At 37.8% G+C, this 23,660-nt stretch overlaps 1 long non-coding RNA gene across 3 annotated transcripts; it reads right to left on the bottom strand.

Annotated features, from left to right (window-relative positions):
• Positions 1–7,792: 7,792 nt before the first annotated feature.
• LOC114487193 (uncharacterized) lies at positions 7,793–16,229 on the bottom strand. 3 transcript variants are annotated; one of them, XR_008615384.1, is made up of 6 exons: positions 16,169–16,229; positions 14,205–14,350; positions 11,987–12,080; positions 10,990–11,127; positions 9,781–9,940; positions 7,793–7,985 (listed from the first exon to the last, which is right to left on the bottom strand). It is a non-coding gene; the product is annotated as an uncharacterized lncRNA (long non-coding RNA). The 3 variants fall into 3 exon arrangements; XR_003682038.2 differs by lacking the exon at positions 16,169–16,229 and having other exon boundaries at positions 14,205–14,952; XR_003682041.2 differs by lacking the exon at positions 16,169–16,229 and having other exon boundaries at positions 7,793–7,916; positions 14,205–14,952.
• Positions 16,230–23,660: the final 7,431 nt, after the last annotated feature.

Here is a 23,660-nt window from a genome sequence, read left to right as displayed (position 1 = left end):
ATTCCATCCAAAAGCAGCAGAATACACATTCTTCTCAAATGCACATGCAACACTCTCCAGGGTAGATCATATGTTAGGCCACAAAACAAGTCTCAATAAGTTCAAGAAGATTAAAAACACATCAAGCATCTTTTCTGATGACAATGATATAAAACTAGAAATCAATTACAAGAAGAAAACTGGAAAAAATCACAAATATGTGGAGATTAAACAACAGTCTACCAAAAAACCAATGGGTCAATGAAGAAATTGAGAATTTTTTTAAAAATATTTGCGACAAATGGAAATGGAAATACAACTTACCAAATTCTATGGGATGCAGCAAAAGCAGTTCAAAGAGGAAAGTTCATAGCAATACAGGCCTACCTCAAGAAACAAACAAAAAAAATCTCAAATAAACAATCTAATTTTCCACCTAAAGGAACTAGAAATAAAAGAATAAACAAAGCACAAATTTAGTAGAAGGAAGGAAAAACAAAACTCAGAGCAGAAATAAATGAGATAGAGACTAAAAAGGCAATAGAAACGATCTTTGAAAAGGTAAACAAAATTGGCTAAACTCACCAAGAAAAAAGAGAGAGGGCTCAAATAAATAAAATCAGAAAAGAAAGAGGAGAAATTACAACTGATATCACAGAAATACTAAGGGTCACAAGAGACTACTATGAACAATTATACACCAACAAACTGGACAACCTAGAAAAAAAGGAATAAATTCCTAGAATATTCCAAAACTGAATGAGGAATAGTAAGTCTGAATAGACCAATTTCTAGTAAGGAGGTTGAATCAGTAATTAAAAACCTCCCAAAAAACAAAAGTCCAGGACCAGATGCCTTCACTGGTGAATTCTACCAAGCACTTAAAGATTTAATACCTATCCTTCTCAAACTCTTCCAAAAAATTGAAGAGGAGGGAACACTTCCAAACTCATTTTTTGAAGCTATCATTACCCTGACATAAAAACCAGACAAAAACACCACCAAAAAAGGAAAAAAAAAAAAAAAGAAAATTAAAGGCCAATATCCCTGATGAACATAGATGCAGAAATCCTCAATAAAATATTAGTAAACCAAATTCAACAATACACTAAATGGCTCATACACCATGATCAAATGGGATTTATTCCAGGATGCAAGGATGGCTCAGTATTAGCAAATCAATCAAAGTGATACACCATATTAACAAAATGAAGGATAAAAATTATATGACTATCTCAATAGATGCAGAAAAAAGCATTCAGCAATATTCAACATCCATTTATGATAAAAACTCTCAATAAAGTAGGTATAAAGGGAATATACCTCAACATAATAAAGGTCTTATATGACAGGCCCACAGCTAACATCATACTCAATGGTGAAAAGCTGAACGCCTATCCTCTCAGATCAGGAACAAGACGAGGATGCCCACTCTTGCCACTTTTATTCAACATAGTATCGGAAGTCCTAGCCAGAGCAATTTGGCAAGAAAAAGAAATTAAAGATGTCCAAACTGGAAAGGAGGAAGTAAAACTGTCACTATTTGCACACGCCATAATTTTAGAGATAGAAAACCCTAAAGATTTCACCAAAAAAGTGTTAGAGCAAATAAAACAAATTCAGCAAAGTTTTAGGATACAAAATCAACATACAAAAATCTGTTGTATTTCTATACACTAACAAGAAACTATTGGAACAAGAGGTTAAGAAAACAATTCCATTTACAACTGCATCAAAAAGAATAAAATACCTAGGCACAAATTTAAGCAAGGAGGTGAAAGACCTATGCAGTAAAAACTACAAGAAATTGATGAAAGAAACAAAAACACACAAATAAATGAAAAGATATTTTATGCTCATGGATTAGAAGAATTAATACTGTTAAAATGTCAATATTACCCAAAGCAATCTACAAATTAAATGAAATCCCTGTCATAATTCCAATGGCAATTTTCACAGAAATGGAACAAACAATCCTAAAATTTCTATGAAACCACAAAAGACCCTGAATAACCAAAGTAATCTTGAGAAAGAATAAAGCTGGAGGCATCATGGTCCCTGATTTTGAACTACATTACAAAGCTACAGTAATCAAAACAGTACGGTGTTGGCATAAAAACAGACACATAGATAAATGGAACAGAATAGAGAGCACAGAAATAAATCCAAACATATATAGTCAATGAATTTTTGACAAAGGGGGCAGGAATATACAATGGGGAAAGGATAGTCCTTTAATAAATGGTGTTGGGAAAACTAGACAGCCACATGCAAAAGAATAAAACTAAACTACTGTTTTACATCATACACAAAAATTAACTCTAAATGAAGACTTGAATGCAAAAACTGAAACCACAAAATCTCTAGAAGGAAAAAAAGATGGTAGGCTCTTTGACATAGGTCTTAGCAGTGTTTTTTGGATATGACTCCAAAAGCAAAGGCACAAAAGCAAAAATGAACAAGTGGGACATATCAAACTAAAAAGATTTTGCACAGCAAAGAAAATTATCAACAAAACAAAAAGGCAATCTACTGAAATGAGAGAAGATATTTGCAAATCATACCTGATGAAGGGTTAATATCAAAATGTATAAAGGACTCATACAACTCAATAGCAAAAAAAAAATCCAATTAAAAAACGGTCAGAAAATCTGAATAGAAATTTCCCCAAAGAAGACATTCAGATGGCCAACAGACACATGAAAATATGTTTAACATGGCTAATCATCAAGGAAATGCAAATTAAAACCACAATGAGATATCACCTCACACCTATTAGAATGACTATTCTCAAAAAGAAAAGAAATAACACATGTTGGCAAGGATGTGGAGAAAAGGGGACCCTTATGCACTGTTGTGGGAAAATAAATTGGTACAGCCATTATGAAAACCGTATAAGCATTCCTCAAAAAATTAAAAATAGAATTATGACACAATACAACAATTCCCCTTCTGGGTATTTATCTAAAGAATACAAAAACACTAATTGGAAAAGATATAAGCACCCCTATAGTCACTGCATCTTTACTTAAAGTAGAAAAGGTATATTCACTCATTGCAGCTTTATTTACAATAGCCAAGATATGTAAACAACCTAAGAATCCTTCAAAGGATGAATTGATAAAGAAGATGTGGGATACACACACACAGACACACAGACACACAGACACACAGACACACTGGAATACTACTCTGCCATAAAAAAAGAATGAAATCTTGCCACTGCAATAATGTGAATGGACCTTGAGGGTATTATACTAAGTGAAATAAGTCAAACAGAGAAAGACAAATACTGTATGATCTCAAGCATTCCTCAAAAAATTAAAAATAGAATTATGACACAATACAACAATTCCCCTTCTGGGTATTTATCTAAAGAATACAAAAACACTAATTGGAAAAGATATAAGCACCCCTATAGTCACTGCATCTTTACTTAAAGTAGAAAAGGTATATTCACTCATTGCAGCTTTATTTACAATAGCCAAGATATGTAAACAACCTAAGAATCCTTCAAAGGATGAATTGATAAAGAAGATGTGGGATACACACACACAGACACACAGACACACAGACACACAGACACACTGGAATACTACTCTGCCATAAAAAAAGAATGAAATCTTGCCACTGCAATAATGTGAATGGACCTTGAGGGTATTATACTAAGTGAAATAAGTCAAACAGAGAAAGACAAATACTGTATGATCTCACTTTTATGTGGAATATAAAATACAAAGCAAATGAACAAACAAAACAAAACAAAACCCGAAGATATGGAAAACAGTAGAGACTACCAGGTGGGAGGGTTGTTGGAGGTGGGAAAACTGGGTGAAGGAAGTTGGGAGGTACAGACTTCCAGTTGCAAAATGAATAAGTCATGGAGATGTGGTGTGTACCATGGTGACTAGAGTCAATGGTATTGCACTACATATTCAAAGGTTCCTGAGAGAGTAGATCTTGAAAATTCTCATCATAAAAAAAACTTTTTGTAACTTCATATGGTGACTGATAGTGACTTTATGGTGATCATTTCCCTGAAATGATCTAATGAAATGAAACTAATAGAATGTTGTAAGTAAATTAAACCTCAATTAAAAGAAAAAAGGGGCGTTCCCTGGTGATTCAGTGGTTAGGACTCGGCGCTTTCACTGCCGAGGGCCCGGGTTCAATCCCTGGTCAGGGAACTAAGATCCCACAAGCCGCATGGCGTGGCCAAAAAAGAAAAAAGAATGGGCTTTGGAGTCAGACAGATCAGAACACAATGCTTATTCTACCATTTACTAGCTTCTTTGTGGTCTTGAAAGAAATCCCTTAATTTTTTCCCACACCTCAGTTTCTTCATTTGTAAAATAGAAATACTGATTCTTTCTCGGTAACATGCTGCGGACTAAATGAAACAGTATTCAAGAACCCCTTAGCATATGCCCTCACATGTAGTGGGTGTTTGATAAAAAGTGGTTTTTATTGTTAAGGAGAGTTCTGGTGAGTTAAATGTGCATGTGTGCTTGGTAACCGATATGACAGTTTTCGAGGTAGGTACAGTGGCAGAACTCTCTTCCTCTGAAAATAAGAAAAGGAAGCCTTGATGTAACCTAAGGAAGCAAAATATCTGAACCTAGAGCAAGGAGAGAACTGTGGTGGCTGAGAGGAAAGGAGCATCAGAGGCGTCTTAGCTAGATTTCTTCTGAAAGCAGACCTTGAGACAAGGAATGGATGCATATTAGTTATCCCTAGAAATGATGAGGAAATGGAGAGGATGAAGCAGGGTTGATGGAAAAGCCAAATAATGTGCCATGAGGGGATATACGATCCTGCTATTGAAGATGGGACCTCTGAGAAGCATGCTGAGTGCCTCTCAGAACTGCCTGTCTAAAAGATAGGAAGCTGGAACTTTTTTCCGCAGACTTCTGCCTCCCATCGGCTGTGAGCTGCCCTTGAGGGTGTTAACTCCCCAGAGTTTCCACGCTAAGCTTGAGGAGGCATCCAGCGTGCTTCTGCAGTTCTGGAGAAGGCTCTGAGGCAGAAACTGGGAAGACTCAAAAAATGTTCTGGAGGTCTGGGCTTGTGAGGAGCTGTCCACTGAAGCTATAATTGAAATTAGAAGGGGTCTTAGGAGGATAGGAAACAGGGCTCCAAACTTTTCTGCTACAAATAGTCTTTCTGACAGACCACAAAAAGCATCAAGACAGTGAGAAATTGTTATGGACTGAACGTTTGTGTCCCCCCAAAATTTGTATGTTGAAATCCTAACCCCCGATGTGAGGATATTAGGAGGTAGAACTTTTGGGAGGTGATTGTATCCTGAGGGTGGCATCCTCATGAATGGGATTATTAGTGCCTTTACTAGGGACTGAAGAGACCAGAATTCTCCACCTTCTAAGATGCAAAGACACAGGAAGAAGATGGCCCATTGCCAGCCTGCAAGAGGGCTGTACCAAAACCTGGCAATGCTGGCGCTCTGATCTCAGACCCCCAGCCTCCAGAACTGTGAGAAATAAATGTCCGTTGTTTATAAACCACACAGTCTATGGAAGTTTGTCACAGCAGCCTGAACTATGACAGAAATGATACTAGCAAAAATAAATGCTGGCCCCAAAGATAAATCAGATATCTCATTTTCTGGAAGTTTTAGCTTAGTCTTTTAAATTTATTATTAATTTTTATTGGAATACAGTTGCTTTACAATGCTGTGTTAGTTTCTTGCTGTACAGCAAAGTGAATCAGTTATACATATACATATATCCATGCTTTTCTAGATTTCCTTCCCATTTAGGTCACCACAGAGCACTGAGTAAAGTTCCCGCCTGGCTATTTTCATGGCAACTAGGTCATGGTGAACAAAGTTAAATGAAATAAAAGTGCATTGAATCTTTCCCTTCCCAGAAGATGCTACCGGGATCAGAATTACAAGAGTTTCAAACTTGGTCATATATACATATTTACATACATATGTGTCACCCAGTAATAAAAATAGAGGATAATAAAATAAAGCCTAACCTTTTTTTTTTCTTTGTCCTTGGTCTAGTTTCACTTGCTCATAGGCGGCTGTGTGCAGAGGCCTCCCGCCCGGCCATTCAGACCAGAGTTCCTAGAGCAAAATGGCCGCACTGGACGCCTCAGCTCAAGACCGTGCGCAGGCGCGGAGCCCGACACTCAATTCAAGATGGCGGCAGAGGGCCGTGTGCAGAGACGCTGCGCCCAGCACTGCCATCTGGAGCGCGAGGAGCACAGCTGCGCGCCCCGGGAGAACTCAACCCCCTCCCCTCCCCTCCCACTGACGAGAAGCCTGTAAAGCAGCCCCACCCACGACCTGCTAGGGAAAGCGAGGGCTCTAGAGCAGGAGCTTACGCCTCTCCATCCTCTGATCCAAGAATAAAGCTTTCCTTTGCTTCTGAACCAAACTTAGTCTCATTCTATTGGCTTGTTTGACACCAGGCAGAAGGATCTAGATGGGCACCAACTTGGGAGGGTCAGTAACATAAGTACGTGTATATGCAGTCACAATCCTACCACTAAAGATGTGGCTTCCCAAAAATAATATGCCCCCACTGCATCATTCAGTTCTCTGTAGAGCTGATCAATGTAGGTAAGCCAGACTCCTCAGCCACCTTCTCTGAAGTCTCCATGATATTAGTCAGACAGAAATGACTATATGCTTGAAATAACAAGTCACAGCTTGCCCTAGGAAAATGATAGGGGATATTAAACTCAGCATTGATGAGTTTAAAAGTCCTTTGGTTTCTATTTAAAGGGGCAAGTTTGTTGCCCTATTCTGATAGTGAAAGGTAAAATGATTTATAAATGACATTTTATATTTTATAAATAATTAAATTGTCCATTCAATGCATGGTTGCAACGTCTGTCTAATCAGAGTGCCACCTAGGGTTGCCAGATAAAATGCAAAGAGTGATGGGACCTATTTATACTGAAAAATTATTCATTGTTCATCAGAAATTCAAATTTAACTAGGAATTCTTTAATTTTATTTGCTAAACCTGGTAACTCTATTGCCACCTTCAAACAAGTACAAAGAAAGAGCTGCTCCTTTAAACAAGACAGTAAATGTTCTGGAACGTTATGCTAAAGGTTCTAGGACTTTTCAGTGGCAGCATTTTCTTTTTTGCTTTTTTTTTTTAACATCTTTACTGTAGTATAATTGCTTTACAATGGTGTGTTAGTTTCTGCTTTATAACAAAGTGAGTCAGCTATACATATACATATATCCCCATATCTTCTCCCTCTTGCATCTCCCTCCCACCCTCCCTATCCCACCCCTCTAGGTGGTCACAAAGTACTGAGCTGATCTCCCTGTGCTATGCGGCTGCTTCCCACTAGCTAGCTATTTTACATTTGGTAGTATATATAAGTCCATGACACTCTCTGGCTTCGTCCCAGTATACCCTTCCCCCTCCCCGTGTCCTCAAGTACATTCTCTACATCAGTGGCAGCATTTTGATAAATTGACATGTGTATTAACTCAAACAATTTACATATTGTTTCCTTGGGTACATTTCCAAAAACTTTTCAAAGCATTTCAATAATTTATTTTGTCAGAACATGGCAATTTGTATATTGAAAAAAACACCATGTTGGTGTTAGGAAAACTCATTTCAAATAGTTCCAAATGAGCTCTCAAAGACTCCTATTTACTTGTTAAGAGTCAAATATGCATACTCTAAAATGTTTTCTTTGGATTCACCTAAATATTCTCTCATAAATAAAATTTAAATCAACTTGTAATTCAGCAGTTCTGCGGAATTCTTTGATGAAGAGAAACACCCAAGAACCACATGCAGAGTCACTTCATTTTAGTTGCAAGATTCTTGTTCCAGCTCACCTTCCAAAACAATTTCAGTCAAGTAGAAATGTTCTGACAATCCCCGCTTAGAATGGCAAATAATCCCTGCCTTTTCATTCATTCACTCATTACCTCTCTAAAAAGAAAATGTGCAGTTACCAGAATTTTATACAATTAGTGCTCCAAGAGTGTTTTAAATGCAAACCTATAAGAGGAAAGTAAAAACAAATCAAAGTTAATTGTGACTGGCTGGAACAAAATACATCAGTATAAGGATGGCTCATGTGCTCATCATTTACACATTACCTGGGAGATGAACACCTCCTGCTGTGCCTGATTTTTGATACAAATATACCATTGCCTGCCTTCTCCAGACACATACTAAGGAAACCCAACCCTTCTCTGAATCCCTCTCTCATTATCCTTTTTGTACTTAATAACCTATGCACTTATTCACTTTTTTTTTTTTCTTGCTGTGTGTTCTTCTTTGCAAGGGGAGCCATGCACACAGGAAAACTATAGAGTTGAAAAACTTTACAAAAAAGCTCAGGGTCTTCCTTGCAAAGCAGACAGGAGACCCCACATCTGCCTCTGAATTACTGACTTCTTTCAACCTGTCTCCACATTGACTATTGTGATTTTCATAAACTCCAAAAAGTATAATATGACTCCTTTTGTAAGGCATCTCTTGGGGGAAAAAAAAAGTGTTGTTGTTAAGGTATTGGACTAAATGAAGAGAAATAAAGCCCTCTTATGTGAAAGTAGTGAACGTCTTTAATGGAAGGGCAGCCTTAAAACTCAACATACAGTGTCTAGAACAGCAGTTGGCTGCTGGAAACTCTGGCTTTTGAAGGACATGCATGTTCCTAGCTCTCATCAATAAAGGCTAATGTTTTAGAATAAAGACAAACGCATTTCTAACCATCTGCTGCCTTTCTGCAAATGCCCTTCACCATAGCGAGTATCCAAAAAATGGAATATAAAATGTATCTGCCATTGAAAGTTAATACGTATCTGAATTAAATACACACACCAAATTTAAATGTCTGGATAGGATGCTTATGTTGATAGATTAACTTTTTTCTTCAGACAACTATCCAAATGAAAATCTTACAACTATATGTTATTCTTTTTTATTATTAATGATTTCCAGTGGGTGAGGGGAGACAAAAAAGCTTTTGAAGTAACAAATTTTTAAAATTCTATTTGACAATTAAATGGATCAGCATATATTTACCGGCAATTATTTTTTTTTAGCTTTCTAGCTATTTTTGTTTATTTGTTTATATGGATTACCTAATAGAAAAGTATAGAGATGACCACATGTGGATAGCAAATCATGGACTGAAACTACATTATTTTTTAGCCAAATCCACCCAAATAGGCTAAATATGTGAAGGTTAGAAAAACAGTTCCTACTTTAAAATTGGAGTATAAATAAAAATGGAAAAACCTAGGAGCACACTGATACAGTAGGGGGAAAATAGCGCAAAGGATGACTAGAAAATTGTGATGGTGTACAAAAGGGAAAAGAATAAGATACAACTGATAGCCAGCTTTAGCCTTTCAAATGACTGTTGGCGCGTGTTCCACCTACCACTTCCTCAATGCATCCTTTTATTATTTTTTTAGGAAAGAACATTCATGACCAATAACAATGTTATAATGATAGTAAGTGTAGGATTTAAGATATGTTTTTTTAAAAGCACTTTTAACCAACATTAAAAAGTCACCAAGGGGGGGGGTAGTTACCTAGCTCTACGTTTTATTTAGTGACGGTTCCACTTTTTCACTCACTGCCTGCAAATCAGCATTTTTAGTGGACAAAGGGCTCAGCAGCGGCCTTATGATTGCTTCTTTTCAAATGGTAATGGCTATCCTAACTCCTCTGCCAGGTTTTTCTTACCAGAGCACAAATTGCAGTTTACAAGGCTCTGAAGGGAAAAAAATCTTAGCTGAATATCTTTTTTTTTTATTCGACAAACTGACATGTAAATTACCCTTTAAGTGCTCCACTCTAGGGCTCTGATCATCTCCTAATTGTCACAGTCAATTGCAGCCAACAGTCTCTTCAATCCCAGGCGCTTTGACAACAAGCACGAGGATCAAAGCAGAATCAGCTCCCTTCAATATCCTTCTGTTTAGGATGCTACAAAATGCCTGAAAAAGAAAGGTGTAAGGGCATTGCTGTAGAGGAAACTGAGAGTAGCAAGTATTAACAATAGTCATTCTCTCCATCTCTAAAATTATGCTGTAAACGCTGCCGTGATCCTTAATCACGTGTGTAGAACAAATATGTAAACCTCCCGGGCAATTAATATGCTGCTCTTAAGATTGTACTAATATTCGAGCTTTACAAACAACACCGTCTCTGTGGCTTAGAAAAGCTATGACACAGATATGGGAGAGCAATCATTTCACAGCAGCTGCAGCACAAAAAACTATTATCAAACATATTCTATATTTGAGCATAAATTCCAAAGCATAGTTCTTATTACTCAGTTTGGTGTCAGGATTCACAGCTCCCCCAAACTAAATAGCCCACTGCAAATTCTAGAGTTTCTTTTAATTAACCTAGAAATATCCAGTTGAACTGTGCCCCCAAATAAATTAAAAATGTGACATAAAAACTAATTTCAGAAGAATACCGTTTCCCTTAGTAGGGGTAAATCTGTCTTATTGCTTTACTGGGAACAAACTAATTAAAAGTCATTACATGATCTACAAACATGAGTTCTAAATAAGATGTACTTACCAGGATCATCACTTAACAAAATACGACAATTCTTTCTAACTAGTTATCATACATCACTAACTTTCTTAAAAGATTATTAATGGTTTTCTCAAAAGATAAAAAATTCATCCTCTCAACTATAAAAATATAAATAATTTCATGGAAAGAGAAACTCTAATAATAAAATAATAAATCTGTATAAAATAACCACTTTAAAAATAACCTGAAGGTTGTCAGGAAAAAACGACAAATGGAAAGAAATCAAAGGTGCATGTGTAGAGGGAGTCCTCTACAGCTTGTCTCGTTGTACCCAGGCATTACACACATACAGCATGTAAGGTCACACAGTGATTGACAGTCTTCCTATGCTCAAGAAAAGAAATGAAGAAAAGACTCAGCAAGTACCCCAGGTTTTCGCTCAGCCACTTTACTCAAATCCCCCTGTAGGGGTTTCCCATCCTCCCCTCAATTTCACCTTGAATTCTCAGGTTTGATTGAAGAGCTTCACAGAAGGGTCTATTACAGATTGAGGAATGATCCATTTCACATCTGAAGCTCCAAAGAGCTACTTGTGAGGAGTCTTTGAGTGCATTTATCTCACATGTGAAGCTTTCTGCAAAATCAATATGGGTATTTTTCAGTTTGACAAGTCAACATGAAATATCACATAATAATAGAAAAACAGAGTTGTACATTTAAACACACCCAAGACAGTTATCTATGAGAAAGCTTATAGTTATTACTCTTGTATATCCTTGAGTATGCCTAATCTAAATTCATCCTGATAGCTGGGCTAAAGTACACAGGAAGAGAAACTGACTGGTCACCATATTTCTGGCTCCTCTGTCTTAATTAATCCAGGTTTTGCAGTGAGGGAAGAGAACGAGCAGGAATCATGACCTTTGTGTCCAATCTGAGAGTGATATGAGAAGAGCGAAGAAAATAACCAGACGTGAAAAAGAGGAAGGAAGCAGAACAAAGGAGAACTTTGTAAAGGACTTCAAATTTAACTAATTGGCAATAACTAGGCAAAATGGTCACCCAAAGTACAGCAACCAAGTCTCATATCCCCACCACCACTGTAGTAGCACTAGCAGGATAACTGACATATTTGTGTTTGGGTCTGGCAATCTTTGGGTGAATCCCAGATCTTTTACCACCTGCATAGCTTGAGGAACATGATTTAACTTCTCTAAATCTCTGGGGGTTTTTTAATCTCAAAATGGGATGAGTCAGAAGATTTACCTTAGAAGGTTTTGTAAAGGTTAAACAAGATGATACATACAGCACCTGGCACATGGAAAACATTCAATTGTTAGTAAATATTGATGAAATTATTATTGTTTCCTTAAACCTATCCACAAGGCCCCTAGGGGTTCTAATCTGGGGCCATTTCTACTTATCCCTGGACACTTTCCATATTGGTTAATGTCCCCAAGTTGTAGATGACAGTCTGGTCGGAGTGCACTCACCATATTAACTCTGGTGTAGGTCCTAGCAGAGAAGTGCAGCCACCCATATTCTTTTGTCTTAAAAATGGTCTTCCTCCAACCAGAAAGGGTGTCCCTATCAACGAAGAGACAGAGAGAATCAAATGGGGCTTCAAGAAAGGAAAAGAACCCAGGCTTAGAGACCAAATCAGCTCATCAGTACAAGCAATGAATGAGGTAAGAGATGTAGCATATGGGTTTTTTTTTTCGTATGCCAATGTTATAATTAATACTGGAGTTATCTCTATATACTCCACCACTGGAAAGATCTTAAAAAACTCTCAGAAGCATACTGCCACCCAGATTCACTTAAATAGCTCACCAAAACTGCATATTCCTCTCATTCTATTTTCCTGTAGCCCATCACTACCTAAGTAGTACTAATACTATCTGTACTTGATTATCTGTGCTTGGATCAACTAATTTATAGATTGCTTGAAACACACTTTTAATTTTAGGTTAACTCTCCCTACCACTCAGAATTAGCCAAGAGTAGGCAAAATATGTGAGTTGAGAGATGTAAAAATTCATGTTAATATCAAAATAAGAAAAGCATCGTTAAAAAATTCAAAGTTTAGGGCTTCCCTGGTGGTGCAGTGGTTGAAAATCCACCTGCCGATGCAGGGGACACGGGTTCGTGCCCCGGTCCGGGAAGATCCCACAAGCCGCGGAGAAGCTGGGCCCGTGAGCCACGGCCACTGAGCCTGTGCTCCGCAAAGGGAGAGGCCACAACAGTGAGAGGTCCGCGTACCACAAAAAAAAAAAAAAAAAAAAAATTCAAAGTTTAAAAACTTACCCTATATTTCAAAGTCAAATAACTAAATATAAATGACTTTGTATTTAATTAATTCTAAGAACTTATATGCAATACTGTTCATTTTTTAGGTATCCTACTGTTCTCCTCCATTATTAAAATTAAGCTATAGCTTTTATTCCAAAACCAAATTAAAATATTTTATTAAATGCTGATATAGAATTACAAGAACAAGTTGAGATAATTTCCTACTTTAAAGGATCGTTTCCTTAAATTTTTCAATTTATTTGTTTTGGACTCAAAATACATTTTTAGCAGGGGAACAAGTTTATAAATGACGATTAAAATCCCAGATTGACTCATAAAACTTGTTTAATGTAAAACATACCTGAAACACTCTAGAACCAAGTCTTAAGTGACTCTAGGTCATGAGGTCTATGAATTTAACCTTGTGGAGGCTAAAGGAGTATCATCAAACACAGCTTCCAAACTTTGGAACATTATCAGGCAAGAGATCTGATAGAAGGATGGAACATCCATGAATCTGAGTGATCACTATTCTCATGATCACCGTCATATCAACACCATCATCATCATTATCTTGCCATATTTCACCCATCATGTTAGTACATGGTAGCTACGAAGGTAGTGATGGTAGATAGCCAATGAGATGACTTGATCTCATCATCTTGACTTTTTAAGTAAGTGGAGGAGATCTGTACCAGGGTGTCAGGACCTCACTCATTCTTTCTTTCACTTAAACCTCTTCCATGATGTTCATTTCCCAGCCAGGACCCTGAGCATTATTTAAACACTTTCAATTAAGTAAATGAAGGCTCTGAGATAGCAGTACCCCCTAAGAACACTCATGCCTGCCTCTTGTCCATACTTTCAAGTAAGCACACAGTACCCTACAGTTTGCAATTCACCTAAAGGACCTAATCACAAAACATATACATACCCCACTTCAAAACTGAACTGATCGGGGTTGGGGAGGAGGAAATGGGGAGTAATTATTTAATGGGTCTAGAGTTTTGGTTTTGCAAGATGAAAAAGTTCTGGAACTCTGTTGCACAACAGTGTGAATGTGCTTAACACTACAGAACTGTACACTCAAAATGGTTAAGATGGCAAATTTTATCTTCTGTTTTTTAACCACAACTCAAAAGTTTTTAAATAAAAAAATAATGCAGAGAAATTACTTGTAAAAACTAGTGCAATAATTCAATAATCAATAAATAAATATGGAACATCTTTTAAAAACTGAATTAAGGGTATCCTGATTTTTAAGTGCCAGGCAGCCAGAATCCTAGGTTTCAGTTCTAATTTCTTTTCTATGAAAATACTGCCTGCAAAATTAACTATAAACTTTCAAATCCAAATGGACCAACATGTGACTTGACATAGGAGAGATTGCACATAAAAATGAAGGTCAAAATTAAATACATCAGGGCTTCCCCGGTGGCGCAGTGGTTGAGAGTCCGCCTGCCGATGCAGGGGACACGGGTTCGTGCCCCAGTCCGGGAAGATCCCACATGCCGCCGAGCGTCTGGGCCCGTGAGCCATGGCCGCTGAGCCTGCGCGTCTGGAGCCTGTGCTCCACAAAGGGAGAGGCCACAACAGTGAGAGGCCCACGTACCGCAAAAAAAGAAAAAAAAAAAAATTAAATAAATCAATGAAACTCGGAATATAGAATTTCACTTCTCTTCTGAAATATTCAAACAGTGATACACAAGAAAACCACCACTCCCAGGTGCTCTGTTCTGAGGCTGTAACTACCACACATTGTTACCACTTAGAATCTCAAAATTTCTCTGAATTTTCAGTGGACCAAGCAAAAGTTAAAGCTCATGGAGACAAAAATACTTGAACCCAAACCAGACTAGTTTTCATTGGTTTCTCTGTTTTCGTAACAGTAGTACCACAGTCTCTTAACACTCACTTTCTTCTGGGTTAATTTTTTTACCATTTTTAAAGTTATGTTACAAAACAAAGAGTTTTCAGGATTCAGGGTCATAATGCTTTCTTAAAATAAGCTGAGCTAATTTACATTTATCCCACACAAAGGTAGGAGATGAAAGCTTCAAAAGAAGTAGAAAAAACGGGATTATAGAGTAGTGGGGGAAGTTCATGGAAACTAGTGTCTTTACTTTATAATCCCAACTTATACACACAGAATGAAATCAACCAAAAGCAAAAGTAGATGGCAGCCTTTTTAAAGTGAGATCCCAGAGACAAAAACTAATGGACATGGTACACTGATTCAAACATTTATTAGAATTTTTTTCTCTGCATATGCACTCTACTCCAACAAACCATTGGATCACCTAATGGTTTGTTTTTAACATTTATTCTTGTAGTGTGTATAGTTTATTAGATTAGGGGTAGCAAAACCTTGAAGTCCAGTGTGAATTTGAGGTTTGTAATAGTACTTATAGTTTTAATAATAATAGTTACCCATGAGTAACATATCTTGGCACTTATATTATCTCTTTAGAACAACCATATGAGGTATGAATATTCTTCTGAGATATGAGGAAACTGAGGCTTTGAGAGATTAAGTAACTTGGTCAAAACCACACACTACAGAATTCTGTGCTCTTAATCACAAAGCTCCCCTGCACCTTGAATTGTTAAGAGTGTAGCTTCATTTCAGTGTAGATTATTCTTCCACATTATCTATTACAAACTCTTATTTATCTTCTTGATAAATGAGTTCCCTCTTGCTTTGGAGATCTCCTATTGCCCATTAGTTCCTGAATAGAAACCATATCTTGGACACAGACACTTGTTTTGATTGACTCCATGACTGAACCAAGTGTGGTCATTGGCCAACATGGTCATTGACCAGCAACAGTAGCTCCCTTTGCTCCACTGCTACCCCTCCATGTATTCACCAAACGACTGGGTTACACACCATTTCACTACAGAGAGCAGCATCCATAATGGCATGTATTTTGAAATCCACTTGAATTCAGGACTATAATCACTAGCAATTCATGGTATTCCAGAATACCCTACTACACTTGCAGATATCCTAATCAGCACCAGTGAAGAACATAAAGACCAGTACAATGGACCGTCTTGTTTCCCTGCTTCAGATCTGGATCCCTTTTCCCCAGACATTTCTTTGCCCAGGTGAATATATCCATGCCATTTCTAGGAAGGACAGAATGGGGGCACACTCTCACAGGTTACTTAGGGCCAGCCTTAGATTCCAAGAATAATAGTAAAGCCAGAACCGTAAGGGCTCTGTAAGCCATGCCATAAAATTACATACGATTAAAAGGTGGTTCAAAGTAAAATTTATTTGCCCAAAGTCATAAGCTAATGAGTGCAAAAGCAGAGATGTTATATTCCAAGTCCAGTGCACTTTCCACTTATGAGACTGTTTTAAACAAAAGGCTTACCATGTGTCAAATAAGGTACTAAATACTTTGCAAATAGTATTTCACATAATCTTCACAACCTTCAGACAAAATAAATATTGTTACTCTTCTTACAAATGAAAAAGATTAAATAATTTAGCTAAATTCACATTTCTAGAAAGTAGCAGCTGTTAACACCTTACTTTTAATACAAGGGTCAAATTCCTTAAAACAAAAATTCCAGAAGGGATTATGACACTAGACAGTGATGGACTGATGTTGAGATCAGAGGAGGAAAAGGTATGAAATTAAGGCCTGGGAAATTTTTTAAAAAACTAAAAGGTGTTACATGAACTCACTGGTCTTTATTTTTATTTCTTTATACCCTGTTTTTTTCTTTTATTAAAAGAATTTAAGTTGGTTTTTTAAAAAAGCAAACAAACAAAATACAAAGAGACAAAAATGCATTCAATACAATAAGATAAACTAAATTTAAAATAGGTGAATAAAATGAGTCTAAGGAAAAACACAGTGAAAATAAGAGAGCCAAAATTCTTGCAAGGAAGTCTTACATACTTGCCGGGGATAGGCTGTAAATTTGAACCTGAGCTTTCAGGCAGGCTACATAAAGAGGGAAACATGACCCATTACATGAATTGCAGTCTCCCTAAAACAAAGAAGAAGCCATTTGCTCAGGAGAGACGCAATTATTCCTGGTTATGAGACCATGGAGAAATTTGTCCCTGTGCTCCCTCCTTGAGAAGGCTCGGGAGAGACCAGGGAACAGTAACCCCAGCAATGTGCTCCCAGCACGCAGTGCAAGGCACTGCATAGGGCTGTTTATTGCACCTTCCTTAAGGCAGCAGCATTGCACCCAGCAGAATTCAGCCAAGGCCGTTTTGCGGGGACAGCATGCTAGCTGTCTCCGGGAAAGGTCAGAAAGAAGGAGAGGTTGGTGCCGAAGCAGAGGCATGCTGAACCATGCAGATGCGGGGCAGAAGTCCCACACAGACACAGCTCTAGGGCTAATGCCCTCTATGCCTTTGCTGTAAGGCCCAGCCCATCACCACCTGGGAGGCATTTAGCCCCCTTCCACTTACCTCATCCAATCTGAACAGGATTCAGGCTTCCTAACCTCTTCTGATGCAGAGGAACAGATCAAAACTTGGTGGCCTCTGCACCAGACCCAGGTCTCAAGATGCCCTCAGGGGAACGAGTGAAGCAGGCAGAGCAGACAAAGCCAGGCCAAGAGAGCCATTTTGACGGTGGTGTCCTCACAGGTTGCGCCATGTCATTGGTCAGATAGAGGCCCACTGTTCCTGAGCTTTGCAGAGGGCGCCAGGTGCCATTGGCAAACCTCTGTTAGGAGCCTTGACTCCCATTCATTTATTCACTCACTCACTGAATCAACAAATGCTTATTAGTCATTATTATGATCTTGTGCCCACGAAACACAGATGACAAGAAATTCAGGGCCCCTTCCTAATGGGGCTTGTGGGTTAGCTTCTACCTAAAGACGCTTTGAATTGTGCTAACCCAGGGAAGAGCATGGAGCTGGAGAATTAATCACTAAAACTTGACATCTTGCCTTTTTTCATCAAAGGCTGTGGGAGAATTCCTTTGGAAATCTGGAGAGAGCCCTTCCCTGGGGATTAACTAAAGACTATGGCTTTGCAACTAGTTTCAATAGTCCATGTCTTCAGTTGCCTCATCTATCAAGAATGAAACTAATACTTGCAACAAATACTTCATAACATTCTGTGAAAGGAAAAAAGAGTAAGGTGCGAAAGCTAAAAACGCTGTAGAAATGACATCCAAAACGTGTGCACATTGATAAAATGAAACTTAAAGCTGTTATTACATAAGTACACCTGAGTGTCTGTCACAGCTAGAAGCATGTGTTAAGAATACAAGATACTGAAATAAAAAGTGAGTAATTTATTCTATCTAAATACTAGACAACTATATTAATTAATAAAATTTAATGGCCTGCACTGAAGGACTCACTGAATTACAAATATAGCCCTTCTAGGATGTTAAAAACATAATTAAGAGCAGTCTGGAATGGAAGCACCCGGGCACTCTTATCTGTTGATGTGCAAACAGTGTGGTTATGTAAGGAATAAAACATACTTTAAAATAGTCATTTCACATTATCAGGCAAAGCTCAGAGCATGCTAAGAAATAACTCTACTCCAGAGAGAGCTGTACATTCACTGACAACTCCTCTAACTGAAAGTGGAGTTGTCATCTCCCTTCCCCAACACACAAGCTATGCCAAAGGAGTGTAATCAACTAGAAAACAATGAGCATTTGTCCTGGCTGTACAGATTAAACCAATTTTAAGCATTTTAACATAAAAGCACACATCAAAAGATGCACTGCACAGCATTATTTACACGAGGTCAAATTCTCACCTTCTCATCCAGGTGGGCTACCAAGTAGAATATACTTAAGGATTAGATCCATCGCTTTCAAAGTTATCTGTCTGAATGCCATAAAATCTTTCATTGAAAGCAAGCGGCTCATTGGATACTTCACTTTATATGGATATATTGCTAGGCATCTATGTAATGTTCTCTTAGCACCCTGTAAAATATACCTAACCTCATACTTTTTCCCACTCAGTCTCCCAGACTTGAGGCTGCTTAAATGCTCTGCAGACCCCATGTACCATTACTTCTAGAGAGCAATTATATCAAACAGATTAAAATATACTCACGTTCCACATTAAGTACAATCATTTTGCTGTAAAAATTTTGAAGCAATGTTTATAATTTTGTTTCAAGGAATCTTTATAATTTTGTTTCTCAAGCGATACGCCAAATTTATAATCAACTATTTTCAACCCATCATCAAGCACATAGAAGAAGGCTTGCAGAGTGAAAATGTTTAACCTAAAAACTGTTTTCAAATGTCATGATATTTTTATGATACTCTTTTCGAAGCTGACATAACGCTGCATTTTGCTTGTATTTATTACTGTGGATTTTGTATTTCTTGTAATTTGCAACCAATATAATTGTGATCAAGCCTTAAATATTTTCCTAGGCCCATGAAACTTGTAAGCTCTGGAGTGCCTTCAGTTCCTAATGAATGAGATGGCCCCACCCGTATCAGCCCCAGATACCATCTTCACCAGAAACCTAGCACAGAAGTCCCTGGAGCCTGAGCCACCGAACTCCAACCCCAGGGTTGGGCACTGTGCACTGCTGACTGGCCTTCTCTGGTTGGAATCTGGCACTGGCTGGTCCTCTGACAAGCAGTCCACATGTGGTGGAAGAGGTACCTTCTCTGAGCACTCAGAACTCCTCAATGTCTGGTGGCTACACTTGGCTCCTTGCTTGAAGCTTTTTTTTTACATCTTTCAAATAAAATCCTCTCTTGAGGTCCAGCTGAATGTTAGAAAGAATAATATATAACTGACCACATTCCCTCTCACCCACACACACACAAAAAATCACTCAGTGGAAAACCCCTTCAGAAATAGACAAAATGCATACCTCTTAACATCTCCAGAATATTCCATCTTCAGAGGCTTCTTGAAGGCAACCACTGCAGCTAATAGCCCTGGCTCTCCACCAGTAGTAAATTGTGCTGGGGCCAGAAGTCTCCCAGCCCACTATTGCCAATATGACAGCCCCATATCCTTTATACTGTACTGCTTTAAAGGAAAAATGTCTGAGGAAAAACTGGAAACTGTGTAGGTAAATATGGCATATTGTTATCATTTTAAAATTCCAGGCAGATTCTTCAATATTTACAATTTTAATTTCCTTGCAGATGTTCTCAAACAATGGCACTGTTAAACCTTAAAATTAATACCTTATTATGCTTTTTATAAGCATCTCCCTAATTCCTTCTTTCTCTTTATTCATTTGATATTAGTTGAGCACCTTCTCTGTGCCAGGCACCGTGCTGAGCACTGGTGAATACAGCAGGAGGAGTCCCTGGGAATAAAGAAGGTACAGCCATTGCAACCCACTGTGGTGTGTTATGTAAGTGCTTCTGCATGGCTAATTTAAACCCGTCTTCCTAAAATTCAATCCCATTTCTCCTGTTCTGCCCACGGAGTAGGTAAACAACAGCCAATCACTATCCTCTCTAACGTAGCCTTCCTGATACTTAAAACGCTCAAGTTTCTTTTTTCTTGCTCAAAATAAACATATTTTTTCCACAAAGAAAAGAAGACTACAGTTGATGTGTGCAACAAGCCAATATAGCTCCTTTGCTGTGTCATCACATTGTCATTGATATGAAAATATAGAATATGAGTTTTCAGTCACATTGAAGGGATAAAGGAAAATATAGTCCCGTGTGATCAACCAGTTTCTCAGGCATTAATCTATACACTATTCCTCATAAGGCCATTCTAAGAAAATGCGTTATAGTGGAACAAAAATTTTGCATCATTGCACTAGCTGAGAAAAAAATAACTAATAGGTCTCTATCCCTTATGACTCATATCAGAGAACCCTGCCCCCAAAGAAATAAAGACACATTGTCACTGAACCACATTATTGTCCCTTAAGAAGACTATAAAATGAGTACCTCATTCATTCGTTGACATTGAACTTGTGCCAAAACTATTAAGAGCATGTATTAATAGATATCCCTAACGTGTAGGAATGAATACAGAATAAAACACAAAATGAAATTAGTATTTACTATTAATTTGTCTTTTATAAATGATTAAGTAAAGCATATGAAGGAAATAAAAGGGCAATAAATAGCCTTTTATCACAAACTAGAGGATTTCTCTTACTCCGGGCTTGATCACAACCAGCTTAGAAATACGCATAATCGCCTATGGTCAATATCATATCACTGCCAGATCACACATTCAACAGATAACCACTATTATTATAAAAGCGACTTCCTTGACCTCATATTTTGGTCTGGCTAGGAATTCCTGTACTTTCCCAGATCAGTTGTCACACAGTACCAATCTTGTGCTGTGCATGACAATTTGTACCAGTATAAGTGACCAGTACCTTACAGAGCTTACTCTAAAACACACTTCTATGCATATGCATAGCACAAGTTCAAGAAATATGATCATAGTTGTTCTTGCAGTGCTTCTTAAAATCTGAAGTCTATGTGTGTTTTTCTATAATAGCTAAGGTACAGTGTGTGTTATTTGGCAGCTGAATTTGACATGAAAATATAAAAGGTTTGGGCAACCACATATTTGGAAATAGAAATCTTTCCTGAAAACATGGCTTTGGTTTTTAAACACAGCTAAATTTCTGGAAACTTCAATTTGTTAAAGACAGCCAAGACTTCAATCATATTTAACATATTCCTGGGGTTTACATATAGTGTTTCAAAGTAATAAACAACATCTTGTTTGGAGTAGCACGAAGAAAATGAGGCAAGCACTTCTTTAGAGTAAAAGCTCTACTTTTAAAAATAGTTTGGAGACTCATTCTTATGTTGGTGAAATCACAAAACACTATTCAGCAAACAAAACATGATGAGCTCAATTCAAGTTGGTAAACATTTTTAGCTGGCTTCATTTGTAGTAAGAATTTTAATGTAACGATAACTTCAAGAATGCATCCCTTATAATGGAAACTTGAGGGCCAAAACTTTTTTTTTAATTGTTAATAAGAACAATGGTGTCAAATTTGCACTGGAAAATCGGAAGAGATGTGATGACAACAGTAAATTGATTGTTTGAACAATTTTAAAAATCACATTACCATGCACTAAAATGCATCTGCATTTACTCATGGGCACTCTCACTGCAGTGACCAAAAAGCCCCCAGGCCTGATTCAGTAGCAGAAAATAGACTCCTTCCATAAGGTAGGATATATATACCTTACTTGCAGCACATAAAACTTGCAATAAAGCTGTAAATACTTCACATGCTTTTTCCTCATTGGTCTAAGGATAATAGTGATGTCTAAAAACGCTTAAGTCACCTAGTAAGAATAACAAGCACTTTTCAACAAGCAAGACATGACGAGCCAAAATAATACCATCCAAAGAAAGGAAGGCATAAGGAGCTTTCTCTATACTCTTTATAAGAAGTCAGATCAAATTTCACTTAACCATGCTTTTTCCCTACACAGCGAACAGAACATTTGTTATACGGATAACTACAGATTCACATCCAGATAATCTATGGCAAACCAACTGATAAACATACAAACATCTTGCTCTGTGGTCAATATTCCTTTATTTTGCCTGCATGTTATTCCTAATTTTTTAGATAATAAATATTTTATTTCTTGTGATTGATAGGTAAACCATGGGAATTCATTTAAAAGTTTAAAAGTCGGTGACATGTTATGCCCCTTTCTCACCACCAGTACTCAAAACCGCTATTGGAGTGGACCTCAAGAGGACAAAGACCTTAGATCTGAGTTCGCCTGGGACAGCGCTGATTTGCAGCTCTTTACCTGGAGTAATTATTAGTAACACAACCTTTCAGTCTCAGAAGTATCCCAGTTTGGATGATAAACTATATGGCCATCCTTCTTATAAGATAATGGATGCCATCTACTTGATAGGACTTCTGGGTACCAAGTGTGTTTGCCTCAAGTATTTCCCCTAACCCAGACAGCACATAGTCGGAATTCTGCCAGCTACACTGCAAATTCCTTGAGTCCTGATATTGGGTTTTTATTTAACTTTGTGCAGCTAGTACGGTGTCAGTACTAGTACAGTACAAATGCTAAATAAACGTTTTTTTTGATGAATGAAGAGTCATTCCTTTAGACAAAACATTGACTGCTTTGGATATTCTCTTTTAAAATTCCTAGAAGGAGAAGCACATGTATAAAATTGATAATGACCTTCAAAATCTGACCCCTTATCACCACCTCTACTGCTACTACTCTGGTCAAAGCTACTATCATCTCTTGTGTAGATAAATGCAACATCCTCCTCTCTGGTCTCTCTGTTTCTATTATTGCTTCCCTGGGGTATATTCTCAACACAGCAGCAAGTGACCTTGTTAAAGCTAAATCAGATGGTGTTACTCCCCATCTGACCCTTAAAAGCTAGTCATTACAATAGCCTACGAGGAGCATTGTCAGATTTAGCAAATAAAAATATAAGGGCCCAGTTAAATGAATAATGTTTAGTACAAGCATGTTTCATAAAATATTTGGGACATACTTGTACTTTTAAAAAGTATTTGTTGTTTAACTGAAACTAAAATTTAAGGGAGCATCTATATTTTATCTGGAAAATATTACAAGGATTTACCTGACTGGGCATATGTGCACGCATGCGCGCGCACACACACACACACACACACACACACACACACACACACACGCTCCCCTACCTCAACCCTCCTCTCCTGTTATCCTTCCTTTCCCTGGACGCCAGCCCAATGGCACTGACACTGACACCAGGCATACTTCTGCCTTGGGGCTTTGTGCTGGTTGTTTCCTGTCTAGAAATTTCTTTCCTTGGATACTGCTACCACTCACTACCTCACTTTCTTCAAAACTGTCTGCACCTTCTTAGGGAAGCTTTTCCTAGCCACCCTATCTAAAACCCAATCCCTTCCCAATT

Source organism: Physeter macrocephalus, chromosome 2 (genome assembly GCF_002837175.3).
Source record: "Physeter macrocephalus isolate SW-GA chromosome 2, ASM283717v5, whole genome shotgun sequence".
NCBI lineage: Eukaryota > Metazoa > Chordata > Mammalia > Artiodactyla > Physeteridae > Physeter > Physeter macrocephalus.
This window is presented reverse-complemented; position numbering and strand designations above follow the sequence as displayed.